The sequence below is a fragment of the Schistocerca piceifrons genome, chromosome 3, assembly GCF_021461385.2.
Source record: "Schistocerca piceifrons isolate TAMUIC-IGC-003096 chromosome 3, iqSchPice1.1, whole genome shotgun sequence".
NCBI classification, from domain to species: domain Eukaryota; kingdom Metazoa; phylum Arthropoda; class Insecta; order Orthoptera; family Acrididae; genus Schistocerca; species Schistocerca piceifrons.
In genome coordinates, this window is record NC_060140.1 from 790,141,079 (window position 1) to 790,160,445 (window position 19,367).

Below are 19,367 nucleotides of genomic sequence, written 5' to 3' on the forward strand. Positions count from 1 at the left end.
TAGAATCTTACATTTGGTATACCGTCAAGGGTCTATAGATCTAAGTGTGTGACATAACTTTCAACTTGATACGTCTCAACAGACGGACGAACACACAAGCAGATGAGAAACAGGGAAAGAAAAGTGTGATATAATAAATAACAAATATAAAGTTTTAGCATTTTTTTCCTTTGGCTGTCCTGTGAATTCTTCCTTTTTGTCAAATTTCGTGATTCTAGGCCAACGAGAAGTACCCTAAAGGTTTGTTTGAGTGAGTTTGCGAGCGCAAATTGTGTGACATAAATGGCCGTATCTTTTGATTGCAGTGACATAGAAGCTTAAATTTTGTATACCGGCAAGGGGCCATAGACCTCAGTATGTGAAATAAATTTGAGCTTAATACGTCTACCTGTTCTTCAGAAAAAAGGCGCCTTACAGGTGGACAGACAGACAGCCAGATGGACGGACAACAAAGTGATTCCGTTTCTACCGACTGAGGAACAATAAAAATCACCTCAGCTGCATTATTACACTTTAACTGTGTATTGCCCTACAACGTAGGCAGCACTTCTGCAAAGTTTAGAATGTAGCACATGAGGTACTGCCGAAAATAAAAGCGTGAAGCCAAGTTATGAATCCTTTTGGATAGCTCAATTGGTAGACTACTTGGCCGCGAAATGAAAGGTCCCAGGTTCGACTACCAGCCCTTAACACAGTTTTAATCTGGCAGAAAGCTTCAGATCAGTTCATACTCCACAGCAGACTGAAAATTCATGACAGCTTCAAAGCGGTTTTTTGCTTCAATGTTTTTTTTTTTTTTATTTCTTACATTTCACTGAGTAACTCCACCGAGCAAAGTCAATCCGTTATGTATTATGAACAGTTCACGCAGTTGGCCGTCAGATGAACACGCTGTGCGAGCCTATGGTCACAAGAGGATCGACTCTACTGACTACAATGTTGTTGTATGTTCTTCTTTGATTGCCAATAAATGAAATACATAATAGGACCTGAATTCAAGATTGGTTGCTATTTTGCGTTTCAGATGTGTACTCAGTGTTCTGACTTTGTGTTGCTGTAATTGAAATTATAATACACACAACGACAAAAGCTTTGCATCAACCCAATATTTCGTGCCGGTGTGTTGCTATTTTTCCAACGGCCTTCCCGTCGGATCTCCGAAGTCAAGCACTTTCGGGCTGGGCTAAACTATTCGCAGATGACTGCATGATGCGAATCGCCATTCTCGACGACCATGGCCAGTATTATTTCATACACCACAACACCATCGACTCCATTATAAAGAGGAAGAAAGCATGCAGAATGGACGCCTGGGATTAGCATAAGGTGCCGTTTACTGACGAAACTCGGATCTGTTTGTAGCTTGACATACAACTTGTTTGGAGACAACTCGGTAACACTGAACGCCCCCAGCATTACGTCCCACATGTGCAACAAGGTGGTGGTGGAGTGATGCTCTGCGGTGGCCTTAAATGGGGCCACTGTAGAACTGCAGAGATTGTTGAGGACAGCCTCACTGCCCTACGTCCCAGGGACAAGGTATATGTATATGTCGTAGCGGCCCCTTATCGGTTAGAGGGCCCGCACAACAGACAAGAAAGGCGGCTGCCGACCTCCTTTCAAGAGCTCAGATCAAAACGTAGCCAGTGGATGTAAACATCAACAGATTTGCTGCATAAACACGGCACTACTTCGTGAAAAGCCATGTGACAGAGATCCACCAATTGGAACTAATGTGATTACGTATAACACTCCGCCGAATCGGTGTTATAGGCACGCCGCCAGTGTGTACCTACAGTTACGAAAGCTCTGGACAATACCTACGCTGGCTCTAGCCTAGTAGGCACTCGCCGTAGTCTTCAGTACAAATTTGTATTTTGTTGGACGTAACGCGACTTTGTAATTGTGTAGAGTAGTATTTTGGTTATTATTTCTTTTCATTGTCTTGTACCCCATATTTGGCTTTTCTCACCACAAGAATTGTGCTCTTGTTGCTCTTGCGTTTGGCGATTAGTGTACGCCAAGAAGGCGTTTTAGTTAAATGAAGTGTGTACAAACTTGATCGTTACTTCTTTCCTGCCGACTGCAGGACACTACAGTATAGCCAACATTTCGGTAACAATTCCATCTTGATGGATGATAACTCAAGTGTTCATAGTGTTTTTCTCGTGAACACGTTCCTTCAGCGTGCGAGGTTCACCAGAATGGTGTGGCCTTTCTGTTTTCCCAATCGAATATGTATGGGATCGATTTCAACGAACCGTTTTTGGACGTCGACAACGACTCATGGAGATTCGCCGTTGAAGAGGGAGACAATTTGAACCAAGGCAGGCTTGGTAATCTCATCGATAGTTGCCACAACGGATACGGCAAACGGGGCGTTCCACCACATATCGCCGTTGCTTAGGAATGCTCTGAGAAACCTCCCACAGTAAACAGACGATTTTGTCGTTAGGCAAACATTTGTTGTTTTCATCTGGCGATCTGAACACACTGCAGCTGAATATACACGAAGCCAATTTCTGTTTTCTGTGCCATGCATTTTGAAATAAAGGCGTGATGCAAAACGGTTGTGGTTGTGCAAGATTACTGAAACTTCCGCTGGAACTTCTTTCAGTAGAAGTGAATATCACATTTTGCGTAAAATTTATGTGGTACAGTTCAAGAACAGAGTGAACGGGTCATAATATAGTAGAATAATTATTTGTGAAGTACATTTTCATGAAATAAAAAGACGTTTCAGAGATAGTACAAAAAGTACGCTAACGCCTAAAAAGCGGTGTTAAACATAGAACTGACTTAATGGAAATATAAGTATTACCAACTCCGTCCTTTATAGCAAGGTTCTATTTCGATCCTGGACAAAAAATTCATTGAAATTGAAATTTTCAATCTGCTAAAATAAAGAAAAAGTTGCCACAGGACAAATCGACAAATTGTGATTTATGGTCACCGAAATTATTTCCTAGATTTTATACATGATCCCTGAGCAAGAAAAAAACACAATTAACTGCTGCGAAAAAATGATTGTTAATATTTCAATACTAACTTTTGTATTCACGTTGGTGGAAGAAGGAACTCATTAATTAAAAGTTTTTAATTAAATCTGTGCGGATATGTGGTGGATTATACGCTTAAAGCAGCTTCGTAAAGTTTTTCTTTGCTATAACCGTTGACTAATCAAACACAGACGTCACATAGCTCTTGCTTCACGGCGTCAAGCGCTACGTAGCTGTACTAGGACCACTACTCTATATCTAAGGACAACGTACCGACAAGGAGCGTTTCAAATGACAGTGATGAGGCTTGTACTTTCCACAATGACAACAACCCCATGACATACAGCTGACGGAGTGTTACAAGCCAGCGGATGTGCTTTGGTGAGTGCTGTAGTCCGGAAATATCCCGTAGTGAGCCAGCTCATCTCACACAGTGCGTTACCTCCTTTGGCGTGGACAAGCCTGTACCAAACATGGCCTGCGTCTTCTGCAATACAGTGGCAGACTGATAATGGTGTTGTTCTTAAAGTTCGTGGTAGAGCACTTTGATAACCAGGTATCTATCTAAAGACATAATTTCTGGGTTCCACTTTCAACCTTGTATTACGGCAATGCTGCTTGTACATCAAGATGCCATCACGTGTGAAATTTAAATTTTTGGATACGAGTAGCGTCCAATTGTACTCATCACCATCAGGAACTGAGATTACAATGAGAATGTCAGTATTTAAGATGGGAAGCACACAGTTGGCTAATAAGTGGGTTTGTCCGAATTTGTTATTGTAATAAATGCTCTGGCTCTATTACCAATAGCAATCTCATAAACACTGTTCACTGTTTTATCATATACAGTTTATCAACAATGGAGTAAAGCTTAAACAATTTCAGCATCAGTAATAGATCATGTTTTACAAATATAAATAGAGAAAATTGCGTTGTACATTTAAAGATCCATCACTCCCTATCGTTTCTGCCTATTAATAAAAGTAAAAACTGTATTGGATAAGTCCACCAGATTGCAGGTCTGCAATAGACATCTTCAAAATCCAAAAATTAAGATTTTTCTATGGTACTGTTAAACTAAACCCTGGAAGTGGTGCACACAGAAAACGATTTCTGCCTATTAATAAAAGTAAAAACTGTATTGGTTAAGCCCACCAGATTGCAGGCCTGCAATAGACATCTTCAAAATCCAAAAATTAAGATTTTTCAATGGTACTGTTAAACTAAACCCTGGAAGTGGTGCACACAGAACACGATTTACATGTAAAATTCTCTACGTTTTGTAGAATATTTAAACTACACTTCGAGTAGTCATTTCCCAAAGCATTTACATCAATATTAATGCCGAATCAAAACAAGCTGATAACAGCTGGTGCAGGAAAGACCTTCCAGACCATGAAATGTTTCCATAAGAGAAACGCCTAGTGAGCCAGAGTTCACGAACTATTATCAAAGATACAAAAAGATTTACCGAGAAACTACAATATACAGTCCCAAAACCAAATCTTGTTCCAGTAACAAGTTATGTGGTAAGTACAATAATATTATTGCCTACCATAGAGTATGAAATCAGGAAAACAGTATAAAAATTTAGAAAATAAGAAGTCAGCAGGTATAATTCAAGAGCCAATTTGTGTACTTAAGGAATGCATGGACGCTATACAAGCCGGGTTAACTAACATAGTAAACGAGCCTTTCAGCTCAGATAAGTTTCTGGATTATCCTAAACAGGCTCTAATTGTGATTCTTCTAAAGAAAGGTGACGTAAAAACACAGAAAATTACAGACTCACACCTCTGCTGTCTTCATCCTCAAAAATAACGCAGTCCATAATGAAAAACAGACCAATGAATTAGTCAAATAGATATAATCCATTCAATGAAGCACAGTTCTGTTTCCAGAATAGAAGACATCCAGAATAATGTACATTACCCTTCACGAAAGTGGTACTCGATGCGCTAGTCAGAGAGGCATGTACCAGAGGTTTTCGATACTGTCGCCCATTAAATTCTTCTAAAAAATAGAATCATTAGGAACAGGAGGGAATGTTAATGACTGCCTGCGATTATATCTGCAAAACGGGGTGCAAAGGGTGGAGGTAGCACAGGTTTCAAACAAAGCGAAATCTTTAGTGAAACATTCATCAGATCCCAAGCATATTTAGACAGTAGTCCTTAGGGCAACGTCTTAGTAGTACTATGGTTTTGATGCAGAGTATAACAGTGACCTTCTTGACAGTGTTAGACATAGACAAAAAAATTTTTTTGTGACTGCAACATTGTAACTACAGATAAAATACGCGAACTCCTAGCGGCGAAAGCAAATGAAACCCAAGGATGTTTATAACTGGTCATCACATAACAAACTTACACAGAACATAAAGAAAACAGAAAAATGAACTTCTGTTTAAAGAGAGAAAATAATTCTCTTAAATTAAATGTGGATGAATACTTCATAGCTTGTGCAGCCAACGGAAAATTTTTGAGAATTAATAGGGACTTTCGCCTGAGGCGGAATGAACACTGAAATACAATAACAAAGAAAAAATCATAAGAACACATCCCATTAGAGTCTTGTCATCAGTGAGTAACTATGCCTTATAGTCATATTAATTCTTATACTCATTCCATCTTTACATTCCACCTTTAGCTCCCATCTTTAGCATTTTCGGGAGTCCCATACACAAAACAAGGGCAAAGTCTTAAAAATACAGAAAAGAGTCACTAGACTAATAACTAAAAATAGTAACCAATCTCCCTGCAAATATCTGTTTAAACGTTTGGAGATTTTGTTTGTAGCATGTGAGTACTTCTACCAGTCAGTTATTCGCGTCAAGAAGAAACTACTGCAGTCATTATCGTGGAACAATAGCCAGACTAAACTTACATTTACCAAGAATAAACAACTAAAAACTCAGAATACCATTCTCTACTGGGTAAGTAAATTGTACAGTAAATTGTCGAAGGAGATTAAATGGACAATTTAAATCCAAATATTTGGAATTTCAGTTAAAGCATACCTATTAAATAATTCATACCACAAAATCAAGGATAATTTCGATAACAATGAGTAGGGAATGGTAAAAAACTAACTTTAGTTAACAATAAACAACTGTCATTCTACAGCAAACTGTCATAATTTAGTGAAGCTTAGGGTAAAATCCTATTTCCATGATTTGTGATGTATAATTCCGACCTCCTTCCATTTTCTTGAGCTCAACGACTCATTCGTCGTAATGAGCTGCTGACTCAACGTTTTCAGAACGAGCAAAACAACATAATGAAGAATTCAACAGAAAATCCGAAGTATGCTCAGGGTCCCCGATCCCCTCCCTCCCCCCCCCCCCCCCCCCACTCTCTCTCTCTCTCTCTCTCTCTCTCTCTCTCTCCCTCTATGTGTGTGTGTGTGTGTGTGTGTGTGTGTGTGTGTTTGTGTGTGTGCATGAAGTTCAGTGTTATGCAGTGTGTTTTGTCGATAGTTGCCAGTGATGTGAAGCAAATGAATAAATTATCAATGCTTTCTTACATTAATTGGAAATTTGTTTGTAAATAAGTACAAGTACACAACGTATCAGAATCAACAACATGACGTGCTAATCTAAATCTTCACGAAACAGCATTACTCCATGCGTGAATTAGGCTAGTTAATTCTTCTGAAATTTTTTTTTCTTTTTCACTTCTGATCACTTGTCCGGTATCCTTTTATAGACGGAGATGAATACTGCAGTTATTCGTTATCGGTCTGCACTTTATTGCAGACCTAGTTAGATTTCCACGACAGTATGCCAACCCATCACCGGTGCGTTTACTAGCGAGCTATATAAACGCAGAAATCTCGTATAAGCACATGTTCTTAAAACGACCTTGAACTGTTCATAGCTCAGTTCACACTCAAATTGAGCTCTGCAAAGTTTAAGGTCGTTTTAACGTCATGCGCTCATACAAGTTTTCTGGTTTATATGATTCGCTACTAAACGCACTGGCGATGACTGTTCTAGTTGAAATCTAGCTACATCTGCAATAAAATATAGACTGATACGCCACTGATTGCTTCATTCATCCCCGATTTTAATCATGTCACATTCGCTGAGCACCATGGTTGCTGATGGAATCACACGAGAAGATATGATTTTATAACTGATCTTTGTATGAATAAACAGCGAACTAACTATTTACTTCGGATCGTCTGTCAGACGAACTTGCACGTTTTCAAAAGATTTAGCCTCAGTTGTCAAACAAACCCCTCTACATGAAGAAAATACCAGGAATACTCTACAAGTGGATGTCGTCAGTAGCATAGATGTTAAAAAGAGCAAACGCCAATACGCCTCGGTGTGATAATCTATTTTTCAAACATTGCCATCGACTGCCCCGTTCCTGAAAGTGTACATAAAACCATCGTTTCCAAGTAATTCTTCAGTGATTTTGGTAAGCGTGTGGATCTTTTCTAATCAATATTCTTTAACATTATCATAGGCAATAGTTATTTCGTTACATCTGTAATACTGTGTGTTTCCAACACATCATTTACACTCTATTTTAGGTTAAGGATCTCAGATGTACGATTTGGAAGAAACGCCCTTCTTACCCGACGAATCCCCACAAGATCAAGATTTTAACATTTCCAAAATGTGAAGATCAGCCTGATCTGCGAGATCTGAATAATCCACTGTTCATGCGTTGCCGTTATGCAAGTCAGCCACCAAACTCTGTTGCACAATCATCTTACTTAGAATCCTTCTATCCGCAAGTGTTACGAAAACCTATGTACAGGTTCAAGTAACGGACATTCGACTGTGAATTCCAAGGTGTAAAGTCACCGATTTATAGCCAATCTCATTATTAGATTGACTTTAATGGAACTGGACACTGGTCAAGTAGTGATGCCATTAGGAAATAGAATGATGTCGTTTAGGTATTAAATGGGCATCAAAGTAACACAATCATTTACGTACCAAGTGATTGATAATTATGTCATTTTTCTGCGCAAGGTATTTGCCTTCGCTTGCCAGAGGGCTATCTCAATGGTCAGTGGGTAAGTGCTACGGGTTTCGATTCCCAGTTAATGTCACTTACACCTTTTTTCACCACTGGAAAATTAAGAAAAATTCCAAGTTGCGCCGTGGTCCTGAGCCCACTGTAACTTCAATAGAACCATGCCTAGCAAAGCACCGTGGCACTCCAAGCATCCTTCGGGTTGATTGTCCTTTACAAATACTTAAAGAAGTAATAAGGAAGTTTATATATTGATGTAATTCAGAATGATAATTCGTATTTACGAAATTCGAAAGTGATAACATTGTTGGAGTGTCAGTCAACTACGTTGTTCGTAAACATATTAAATCATTAAACAATAGCTGGTGAGCTACAGCCTATTAGAAAATTAAAAACATAGAGAAGCTTCTTGTCAAGTTGAAACCTCCTGACGGCCTCGGGTCCATATAAGCAATTTTACTTTACATGAGTAATATTATAACAAATTTCGTCTACTAGCATATTCAGCATTAATTTAAAAGCATCGACGTATCAGTACTTATCTCTTGCCTTGAACAAACACGAACACGAAAGTATCAAGTCCGCTAACTTACTAGGAAACATCACCAACTCGACCTCATATTTTAAGGTAAAAAAAAAAGCACACTTACGAGATATCAGCCCCAGCAATCCGTCCCGCGCGAAATTTTGGGCCATAATCATGACATTGCGAGCTAGTAACCTTCAGAATGTACAGGTTTTTAATCGCGTGCGCTCGCTCCGCCTCAAAGCAGTCACTTCACGTTCTATCGTGAGGTGTTGTTGTACGTGGAGTGAATCTGAGCTGTGTGAAATACTATTGTGACAATGGTAAAATGCTCTGTTCATTACGTCAAAGTGCGCTGTTTCTGTCTTGTACCTTATGCCAGCAGAGACCTCTTTGAACATTTTTATGTTGCGATTCCCAAATTCATTGTAAATAAATGAAATGAATGGGTGAGTCACTAGAGCGCTGTTCCTTTGTTAACACCACCGTTGCGTGTTATTTTATTTAGATTTTGAAGCTGGCAACGTGAAGTGAGGTGCAGATGCAAGAGATGCGCTGTTCTTTAACGTGCCTGGCATGATTGAATTGTAAATCGATAAATACTAACTTTATTCCACAATAATTCTTCAGCAGCTTAGGTTTATTCATTTTGATTTTGAGACGTATATAGTATACGTAGTTGCGGAATATCAGTACGAGAATATTGCTAAGTAATACTGAATGTTTATGTTTGGGATGTTTGTCTTGACCACTGGATAAATAATGTACCCTGATGAAGCCCTCTTAACTGCCGTAACCAAAATGCAGTCGCCAAAGAAACATAATGATGCTGTCACATACCCAAAAAACATTTACTGAAGGTGCCAACGGCCGCAGAAGTCTACACTCGCCCACAGATTTCCCTAATTCAGTTGTTCGAGGTTGTATTCTCGCCATCTTACGGATTTTAATATTCATATACTGCTATTTTTATGACGTTTATTATCTAGGCTAATGACCGTAAAATAAGGAATAACTACAAGGTGAATACACACTTTTTCGTGCATGGACAACAAAAAATCCATTAACGTCCGGTTTATGTCACCACTTATTCGCCCGGAACTACATCGTCCACAGCTCACCTTACAAATTAAGGGTTTAGAAGGTTTATATTGGTCGATGTACGTAGCTCGGCGAAGATTATATCTGTAGGTAAACAGTATGTCGTAATATTGTGTTTATATGGTTGTTGCGGAGGAGTAAAGATAATTAGGTCATAAACGTGACAACGAAGAGATGAGGACGTGATGGTCAGTTCACGAACAACCCTCATTTGACAGCGGCGCAATATCGTAGCCCATATATGAGAATGGATATTGCTCTTGGACGTGCAGCGATGCGGAGAAGAGCGAACCAATTTTCCATACAATTAGAAAAACAAGGTACTTATTAAAAAATGGAAAAACACATTCGAACATTTATAATCTAATTATAACGTGACCCTATCAAATAAAGCGAATATAGCGTCGGGAATAAACTTTCAGAGACCATCATCGGTGATGAATAATGTTGCAATAACCAGCAAATAAGCTGGGAGACAGTCAAAACCTTTAACCTGAAGATATGAGAAATAAAAGCAAAGGCTTTTCGTTTCTAAAGAAAATAACATTTGTCTATGAAAGCAGTTATAAACTTTAAGGTCAGTGGGATTTACATAAAGACAGTCTGCAGAAATAAATGCAAACCTTGTCTACTTGTACATGAATTTCATTCAGCGACAAAATGTTTCTGAGCACGGCTATTCTTTTGTTGCCATAACACATGCTATTAAAGATCCTTCATTCATTGTGTTCTTTAGAGGTGTCACCCTTGTCAATGGTAGAAATGGTTCAAATGGCTCTAAGCACTATGGGACAAAACATCTGAGGTCATCAGTCCCCTAGACTTAGAACTACTTAAACCTAACTAACTTAAGGACATCCTACACATTCATGCCCGAGGCAGGATTCGAACCTGCGACTGTAGCAGCAGCGCGGTTCCAGACTGAAGCGCCTAGAATCGTTCGGCCACAGCACCCAGCCAATGGTAAGATGTAGCATTCTTCTTGACGTTAAAGGAAGCATTAAAGCCATTTTCAAAACTTTCAGCAATTTAGTAAAAGTGCAAGCAACACTGTTTAATGGAAGATACTATAGTTTGAGGTTTATAAATCTCTCGTATCGTGCTGTCTGTTAGACCTCTTCCTTCTCTCCTCTCCTAAAACAGGATTCGATACGAATCAGAAAATTGATTTAATTGTCTGATTTATAATATCCATTTTTGTTACTGTTAGTTTGTTCCGCTGTAATCAAATTCCACTGAATACTGTGAGCCACTGCTCTTAACTGAGCTAATTAGTAATTTAATAAAATCTTAAACCATTTCGTGCGAGTAACTTTAACATCATCGACAGACGAATCATCTCTATGTCAAATTTAGAGGACCGACCAGTACAAGCATTCACTACGACCACTCTTCTCGCCAACGATTCTGACGACCGACTCCTGGCGTCGTACTGGTAGCGACCCTAAACGCAGGGGATGCAGTTTTACTTATTCTCACGGCTTATGAGCACATATTAGTATTCAGACGAACACAGAGTAGCATTGCTAATTCCAAGCTTTCTTAGTTCTTCCCTACATTACAGAAATCTCAGTGTGCAACAAATTCTTTTAGTGATCGTTAGTTGTTAAATACAATGACGGTTATAGATTCGAAATTTCACTTAGTTGATGCACCACTGGGAATCAAACTAGCAACAATTGAACCTAAAATCGATGTTTTGTGTGAAGAGCAAGAGAAGAAAGCTGTTATATCATGCATGATGCAAAAGAATGTTTGGGCTTATGTATTTTCTATAACAGCCTTATCCATGACCAAATTTGTTCGATCAGTAAAATAGTGACTAAAATATCCGTTATGACACATTTCCCTATGCTTTGTCTTGATGCCAGGATTTTAAAAAGTCCGCAAAATCTCTCAATGGTCTCTCTCTCTCTGTATCAAAATATCTTAACACAATAATCTGTTCCAAAGTATCTAACGAATTTTTCGTCAGCCATTACAGATACAAACTCCAATGATTCTCTATGAAATGCTTTCTCTGCTGATTTTCTGCACGCATTGGAGTAGTTCGTTATATGTCTTGGAAGTTCTTTTAAAAATACGAGTTAAATTCAAGTTTTTTTTAACTTGTTGGGCTTTGGTATTAACCGCTTAGCCAGAGAAGCGACTGAGTAACTACAGATTTGCTAAACAATATCATACAGGGTGTTTCAAAAATGACCGGTATATTTGAAACGGCAATAAAAACTAAACGAGCAGCGATAGAAATACACCGTTTGTTGCAATATGCTTGGGACAACAGTACATTTTCAGGCAGACAAACTTTCAAATTACAGTAGTTACAATTTTCAACAACAGATGGCGCTGCGGTCTGGGAAACTCTATAGTACGATATTTTCCACATATCCACCATGCGTAGCAATAATATGGCGTAGTCTCTGAATGAAATTACCCGAAACCTTTGACAACGTGTCTGGCGGAATGGCTTCACATGCAGATGAGATGTACTGCTTCAGCTGTTCAATTGTTTCTGGATTCTGGCGGTACACCTGGTCTTTCAAGTGTCCCCACAGAAAGAAGTCACAGGGGTTCATGTGTGGCTAATAGGGAGGCCAATCCACGCCGCCTCCTGTATGTTTCGGATAGCCCAAAGCAATCACACGATCATCGAAATATTCATTCAGGAAATTAAAGACGTCGGCCGTGCGATGTGGACGGGCACCATCTTGCATAAACCACGAGGTGTTCGCAGTGTCGTCTAAGGCAGTTTGTACCGCCACAAATTCACGAAGAATGTCCAGATAGTGTGATGCAGTAATCGTTTCGGATCTGAAAAATGGGCCAATGATTCCTTTGGAAGAAATGGCGGCCCAGACCAGTACTTTTTGAGGATGCAGGGACGATGGGACTGCAACGTGGGGCTTTTTGGTTCCCCATATGCGCCAGTTCTGTTTATTGACAAAGCCGTCCAGGAAAAAATAAGCTTCGCCAGTAAACCAAATGCTGCCCACATGCATATCGCCGTCATCAATCCTGTGCACTATATCGTTAGCGAATGTCTCTCGTGCAGCAATGGTAGCGGCTCTGAGTCCGTTGAAATTTTTCAAACAGATCCTTTATTGTATCGCTTTTCGGTCCTTTGGTTACATTAAACCTCCGTTGAAAACTTCGTCTTGTTGCAACAACACTGTGTTCTAGGCGGTGGAATTCCAACACCAGAAAAATCCTCTGTTCTAAGGAATAAACCATGTTGTCTACAGCACACTTGCACGTTGTGAACAGCACATGCTTACAGCAGAAAGACGACGTACAGAATGGCGCATCCACAGACTGCGTTGTCTTCTATATCTTTCACATCACTTGCAGCGCCATCTGTTGTTGAAAATTGTAACTACTGTAATTTCGAAAGTTTGTCCGCCTGAAAATGTACTGTTGTCCCAAGCATATTGCAACAAACGGTGTATTTCTATCGCTGCTCGTTTAGTTTTTATTGCCGTTTCAAATATACCGGTCATTTTTGAAACACCCTGTACATACAGCTTAGGCAGTTGATGTTCTAAGATCTTCGATTCTTTTTCTCTTGAGTGGAAACAGACATTAATATGCGGGTTGTTTTAAATCTAGGACGTCTTAGCTTTTTTCGTGACATGAATGCCAAAGAGGGGCTTCGGTGAACCCGCAGGTATTAAAAGAGCCTACTGATAAGAAATTACAACTTTCCAAGAGGTTTATGTAGTTTAACTACGAAAATAACTTATAAATGTTTTAATAGTTACAAATCTCGGACTGAGCCAATAAAAATCAGCATATTACACTACAAAAAGCAAATGTGTTGGTTTATTACACAATCTGCTCAGAATCCACATCAAGGCAAGAGACGCACTTCGTAGTTCTTTCTCAATGTGTTTTACGTACATGATTGTGACTTTGTCCACAATACCGTTTTGGTTTCCTTAGATTGCTGTACTTCTGCTTCTTTGTTTTAGCTTCTTTTACACAAACGTGGAACCGACATTTCCATGTAGTAGTCTGGTTTGCATGTGTTGTCACTGCTTTGATTTTCGTTTGTACAATACTTTTCATAGACTGAAAAGATAACCATCTTACATTAGTACTTTTTTCTGTTACCTGCGGTTCCACTAGTTCAGACCCAGGCTGCAGAAGAAAAAGTTTACGTTAGTTGTGTTTCCTCTCATTCCATCTTGGATGTTGCTGGATGAATACTGCAGTTGATTTGATAGCACAGATATCAATGAGAGAGTGAAATACCGATAGAGGCAATCTCCTTGTTGCGGTCTTGCTGCCATTTGGTCAATGGTATTAATGCCACCTTTAATGGAATTATAATACGTACTTATATGGACTTTATTCTCCTCTCCTTCTTCAGTGCCTTTGGCTTGGTGCATTGTTGATAACATCAGCAGCTTTTAACTTGATTTGTTTTTACTATGTAGGATACGAAAGTAACTGGTGGCCTACCTGTTGCAGGGCCTGTGAAGAATATTGGCAAATGTTGGTCTCGATTAAACATGTTTTTCAGTACGTCTGGAATATGGTTCCTGTTTGACTAGAGCGATTTGACGTGTTCTTCACTACGTCTGGAATATTGTTCCTGTTTGACTAGAGAATTCATACTGTAGTAACTTTGTAGTCAAGATATAGCTCTTCCGTCAAATCCACCGATGTGTAGTGTCGGTCTGCAGTAATATTTCGACTAGCAGTTGTCACAGGCTCTGCCAGACGTTTAATGACAGCTGCTGAACCACGTTCTTCCGTGGACAAACTCTGTACTTTACGTGCATAGGGTTCCATACTCATGGCGTATGTCTATTTGGTGTGACCTCTTGCATATAATGATGCCATAGTTGCCCGGTTTCTCTTCCGCAAATATTTTGAAGGGGCAGCGTCCTCTAAACAAGCTGAGCATCTCATGAACGGTAAGGTGCACACCTAGTTTACACAAAAGTAGAAGCTTATAATTCACTTGCTGTGAACTTGCCTGCCTCCTTTCTTCGCTGGCGGGTAGTGCTATCATCAGACCCAATTATTCTAATAAGTTCCTTGAAACGATATCTAGCCGTGGTACGCTTGTAAACAGGCCGACCCATTAGGTTTGGCATGAGATCGTGTACACTGACAGAATTGTCCTTATTTACACCCATAAATACCAGTATTCCTGTAAAAGCATACAATGCTTTCTCATTAGTAGAAGTAACAGTTATCTCAACCCATTAGGTTTGAATTGAGATCGTGTACACTGACAGATTTGTTACTACCTGATGCTAGGTTACCTTCATCGTCTCCATCGTCTCTAACGTTGACATCATTTTCCTGATCTGGATCATACTCCATAACACCTCCCTCGTCTTCACTTTCACTCCCTGAGTTAGAAACTTTACCTAAAATTTCATTCAGAACTCTCTTTAAAGATGATTCGCATATTCTTTTAGACGTTTCTAAGTCTCGATATGAACAGCAGGGAACTTAACTGACTCTTTGAAATTATACAAGATAAATAGCAGCACATGCCATCAACAATAGCTTCCTCTGAAAATCAACTGATTATTGAGAACATCAAAAATGCCAACCAGCAAGAAACTTAGACTTGCATCGTTGTAGAGGTGGGAAATAAAAAATATTACATAGAAAAATTTTCGGTAGGATGGAAACCTATAGGGGGAGTTGTTGAACTCATGACAAAAGTTTAATTTTTTTTCTTTCTAAGGAGAAGTTTTCTGTAAAGTGTAATGACATTAAAGGTTCATACAATATTCAGTAAACAATAACTTCAGAGAAAATGCTGTATGACAGGAAAACAAACAGCTATGGGTTCAACGAAAGCCCCCTCTCCCCCCCCCCCCCCCTCGCCCGTCCACCGGCACCACCGTAAACGAGTAAAATACGGATGCACTCGTTGTGAATGATTTACAGAAGTGGCAGCACTTACGGCCCACGGACCTCTAGCCTAAGTGAAATAGTGAGGACAGTTCTTGATAACTTGAAAAGCCGACATTTTCATTACAAGAACAGTATGCAATCACTTGTTTTCTCCATTTTCGTGGTGTGACACCAGTGGAAATTCGCCGCCCGTTGAGAGCGACGTGGTGATGACCGTTCAAAGAGAGCAGAACGCCATGTGACAACAAACCAAGGTATACTCGTCCTCGCACCAGCAGGTCTGACAACGTGACCGAGGGGATGCAGAAAGTTGTTTTGTAAGATGGCTGAATGAGTGTGGATTATATCGTCTCCAAAGATGGCATTTCCGTTGGATCTGTGCACACAAAGACCTAAAAATTCGTGGTGTGTGGTGGGTGCCATGAATGCCATGAATGCTGATGGACAACTACAAGGTTGTGTGCGTGGTATTTTGCCAGGCAACGCTGATGCGCAAAGACGGCACGAATATGATTTTATTTCCGTCTATTGTGACAATGTATGAGAAACGTATGCTGTTTTTCAGTGGTGAAACGATGTCCCAGTCAGCTCAATGGAAGCACACGCACACACCGCCAGCAAAAAAATTTCGGCTAAGCGCCAATGCTGAGAAAGTAATGATGACCATTTTCTGGGACAGCAATGGCGCAGTCCTTATTAATTACGTGCCAAAGGTCACTATGGTCACAGGTGCAGCCTACCAAGATGTTTTGAAGAACAAGCGTCTTCAGGCACTGCGCCAAAAACGGTCGGAAAATGCAGCATGTGTGCTTATTCGCTAAAACAACGCACCAGGCCTTCGGGCGAAAGTGACGCTGTAGTTTCTTCGTGACAACGTCTTTGATTTTTCATGTTCCCTGTTCACCTGACATGGCTCCTAGCGACTTTTGGCTTTTTCAACGATGAAAGAAACTCTCCTTAGTCACACATTCACTAGTCATGCCGCCATTACGTCAGCAATTTTTCCAGTGGTCAAACCAGGCTGCAAAAGAAGCGTCCGCGTGGTATCGCTTTTTTTTTGGGGGGGGGGGGGGTCATCAGACTTCTGTCTGGTCTAATGCGATCCGCCACGAATTCTTCTCCTGTGCCAATCCCTTCATCGCAGAGTAGCACTTGCTACCTATGTCCTCAATTATTTGCTGAATGTATTCCAACCTCAGTTTTCCTCTACAGTTTTTTCTCTCTACAGTTCCCTCTAGAACCATGGAAGTCATTTCCTCATGACTTCACAGGTCCTATCACCGTGTCCCTTCTCCTTATCAGTGTTTTCCACGTATTATTTCCCTCTCCGATTCTTCTCAGACCCTCCTCATTCCTTACTTTATCAGTCCACCTAATTTTCAACATTCGTCTGTCGCACCACATCTCAAATGCTTCGATTCTCTTTTGTTCCGGTTTTCCCACAGTCCATGTTTCACTACCATACAATGCTGTACTCCAGACGTACATTCTCAGAAATTTCTTTCTCAGATTAAGGCCTACAATTGATACGAGTAGATTTCTCTTGGCCACGAATGCCCTTTATGCCACTGCTAGTAACCACGCGGAGTGGCCGAGCGGTTTGAGGCGTCATATCACGGACTGCGCGGCCTCTCACGCCGGAGGTTCGAGTCCTCCCTCCGGCATGGTCGTGTGTGTGTTGTTCTTAGCGTAAGTTAGTTTAAGTAGTGTGTAAGTCTAGGGACCGATAACCTAAGCAGTTTGGTGCCTTAGGAATCCCCACACATTTGAACATTTTGAGCCACTGCTACTCTGCTTTTGATGTCCTCCTTGCTCCGGCCGTCATTGGTTATTTTGCTGCCTAGGTAGGAGAGTTCCTTAACTTCATCTACTTCGTAACCATCCATCCTGATGTCAAGTTCCTCACTGTTCTCATTTCGGATACTTCGAGTTACTTTCGTCTTTCTTCTATTTACTCTCAGTCCATATTCTGCACTCTTTAGATTGTTCATTCCATTCAGCAGACCATCTAATTACTCTTCACTTTCACTCATGGTAGCAATGTCATCAGAGAATTGTATAGTTGTTGTCGTTTCACCTTGAATTTTAATTTCACTCCTGAACCTTTTATTTCCATCATCGCTTCTTTGACGTACAGATTCAACAGGGGCCAAAGACTACATCCGTGTCTTACACCCCTTTTAATCTGAGCACTTCGTACTTGGTCGACCACTTTTATTATTCCCTCTTGGTTCTTTTACATATAGCATATTAATAGTCTCTCCCTATAGCTTACCCCTATTCTTCTCAGAATTTCGAACATCTTGCACCATTATACATTGTCGAAGACTTTTGCCAGGTAAATAAATCCTATGAACGTGACTTGATTTTTCTTTAGTCTTGCTTCCATTATCAACCGCAACGTCAGAATTGCCTCCCTCGTGCCATTACCTTTTCTAAAGCCAAACTGATCGACATCGAACACATCCTCAATTTCCTTCTCCATTCTTCTGTATACTATTCTTGTCAGCAACTTCGTTGCATGTGCTGTTAAGCTGATTGTACGATAATTCTCGCACCTGTCAGCTCTTGCAGCTTTTGGAATTGTGTGAATAATATTTTCCCGAAAGTCATATAGTGTCGCCATATTCATACATTCCACACATCAACTGAATAGCCGTTTCGTTGTCACTTCCCCTAATGATTTTCGAAATTCTGGTGGAATGTTATGTCTCGCTTCTGCCTTATTTGACCTTAAGTCCTCTAAAGATCTTTTAAATTCTAATTCTAATACTGGATCCCATATCCCTTCTAAATCGACTCATCTTTCCTCTTCTATCACATCATTGAAATTTCCCCCCTCATAGTGGCCTTCAACGTACTCTTTCCACCTATCCGCTATCTCCTTTGCATTTATCAGTGGAATTCCGGTTGCACTCTTAATGTTACCACCCTTGCTTTTAATGTCACCGAAGATTGTTTTGACTTTCCTGTATGCTGAGCCTGTTTTTCCGGCAATCATTTCTTTTTCGATTTCTTCACATTCATCATGCATAAATTTCGTCTTAGCTTCCCTGCGCTTCCTATTTATTTCATTCCTCAGCGACTTGTATTTCTGTATTCCTGTTTCCCAGAAAATTTTTGTACTTCCTCCTTTCATCGATCAAATGAAGTATTTCTTCTGTTACCCACGGCTTTTTCGCAGTTACCATCTTTGTACCTATGTTTCTCTTTCCAACTTCAGTGATGGCCATTTTTAGAGAGGTCCGTTCCTCTTCAACTGTATTGCCTACTAAGGTATTCTTTACTGCTGGATCTATAGCCTTAGGAAACTTCAACCGTATCTTGTCTTTCCTTAGTACTTCTGTATCCCACTTCTTTTCACATTGATTCTCCTGAAATGTCTTAAACTTCAGCCAACTCTCCATCACTGCTATATTGTGATCTGAGTATACATCTACTCATGGGTACGCCTTACAATCTAGTATCTAATTTCGGTATCTTTGTCTGACCATGCAATCTAACTGTTATCTCCCCGTATCACCTGGCCTTTCACAAGTATACCTCCTCCTCTTGTGATTCTTGAAAAGAATATTCGCTATTACTAGCTGAAACTCTTTACAGAACTCAATTCGTCTTTTTCCTCTCTCATTCCATGTCCCAAGCCCATATTCTCCCGTAACCGTTTCTTCTATTCCTTCCCCTACAGCTGCATTCCAGTCGCCAATTACTATTAGATTTTCGTCTCCCTTTACATACTGTATCTCTCTCTTTCAGTATCGTCATATACTTCCTTATCTCTTCATCTTCAGCTTGCGATGTCGGTTTCAGTGGTACCTACATTGTGAAAAATGCGTAAGCCAAGAGGTTGATTACATCGAAGAG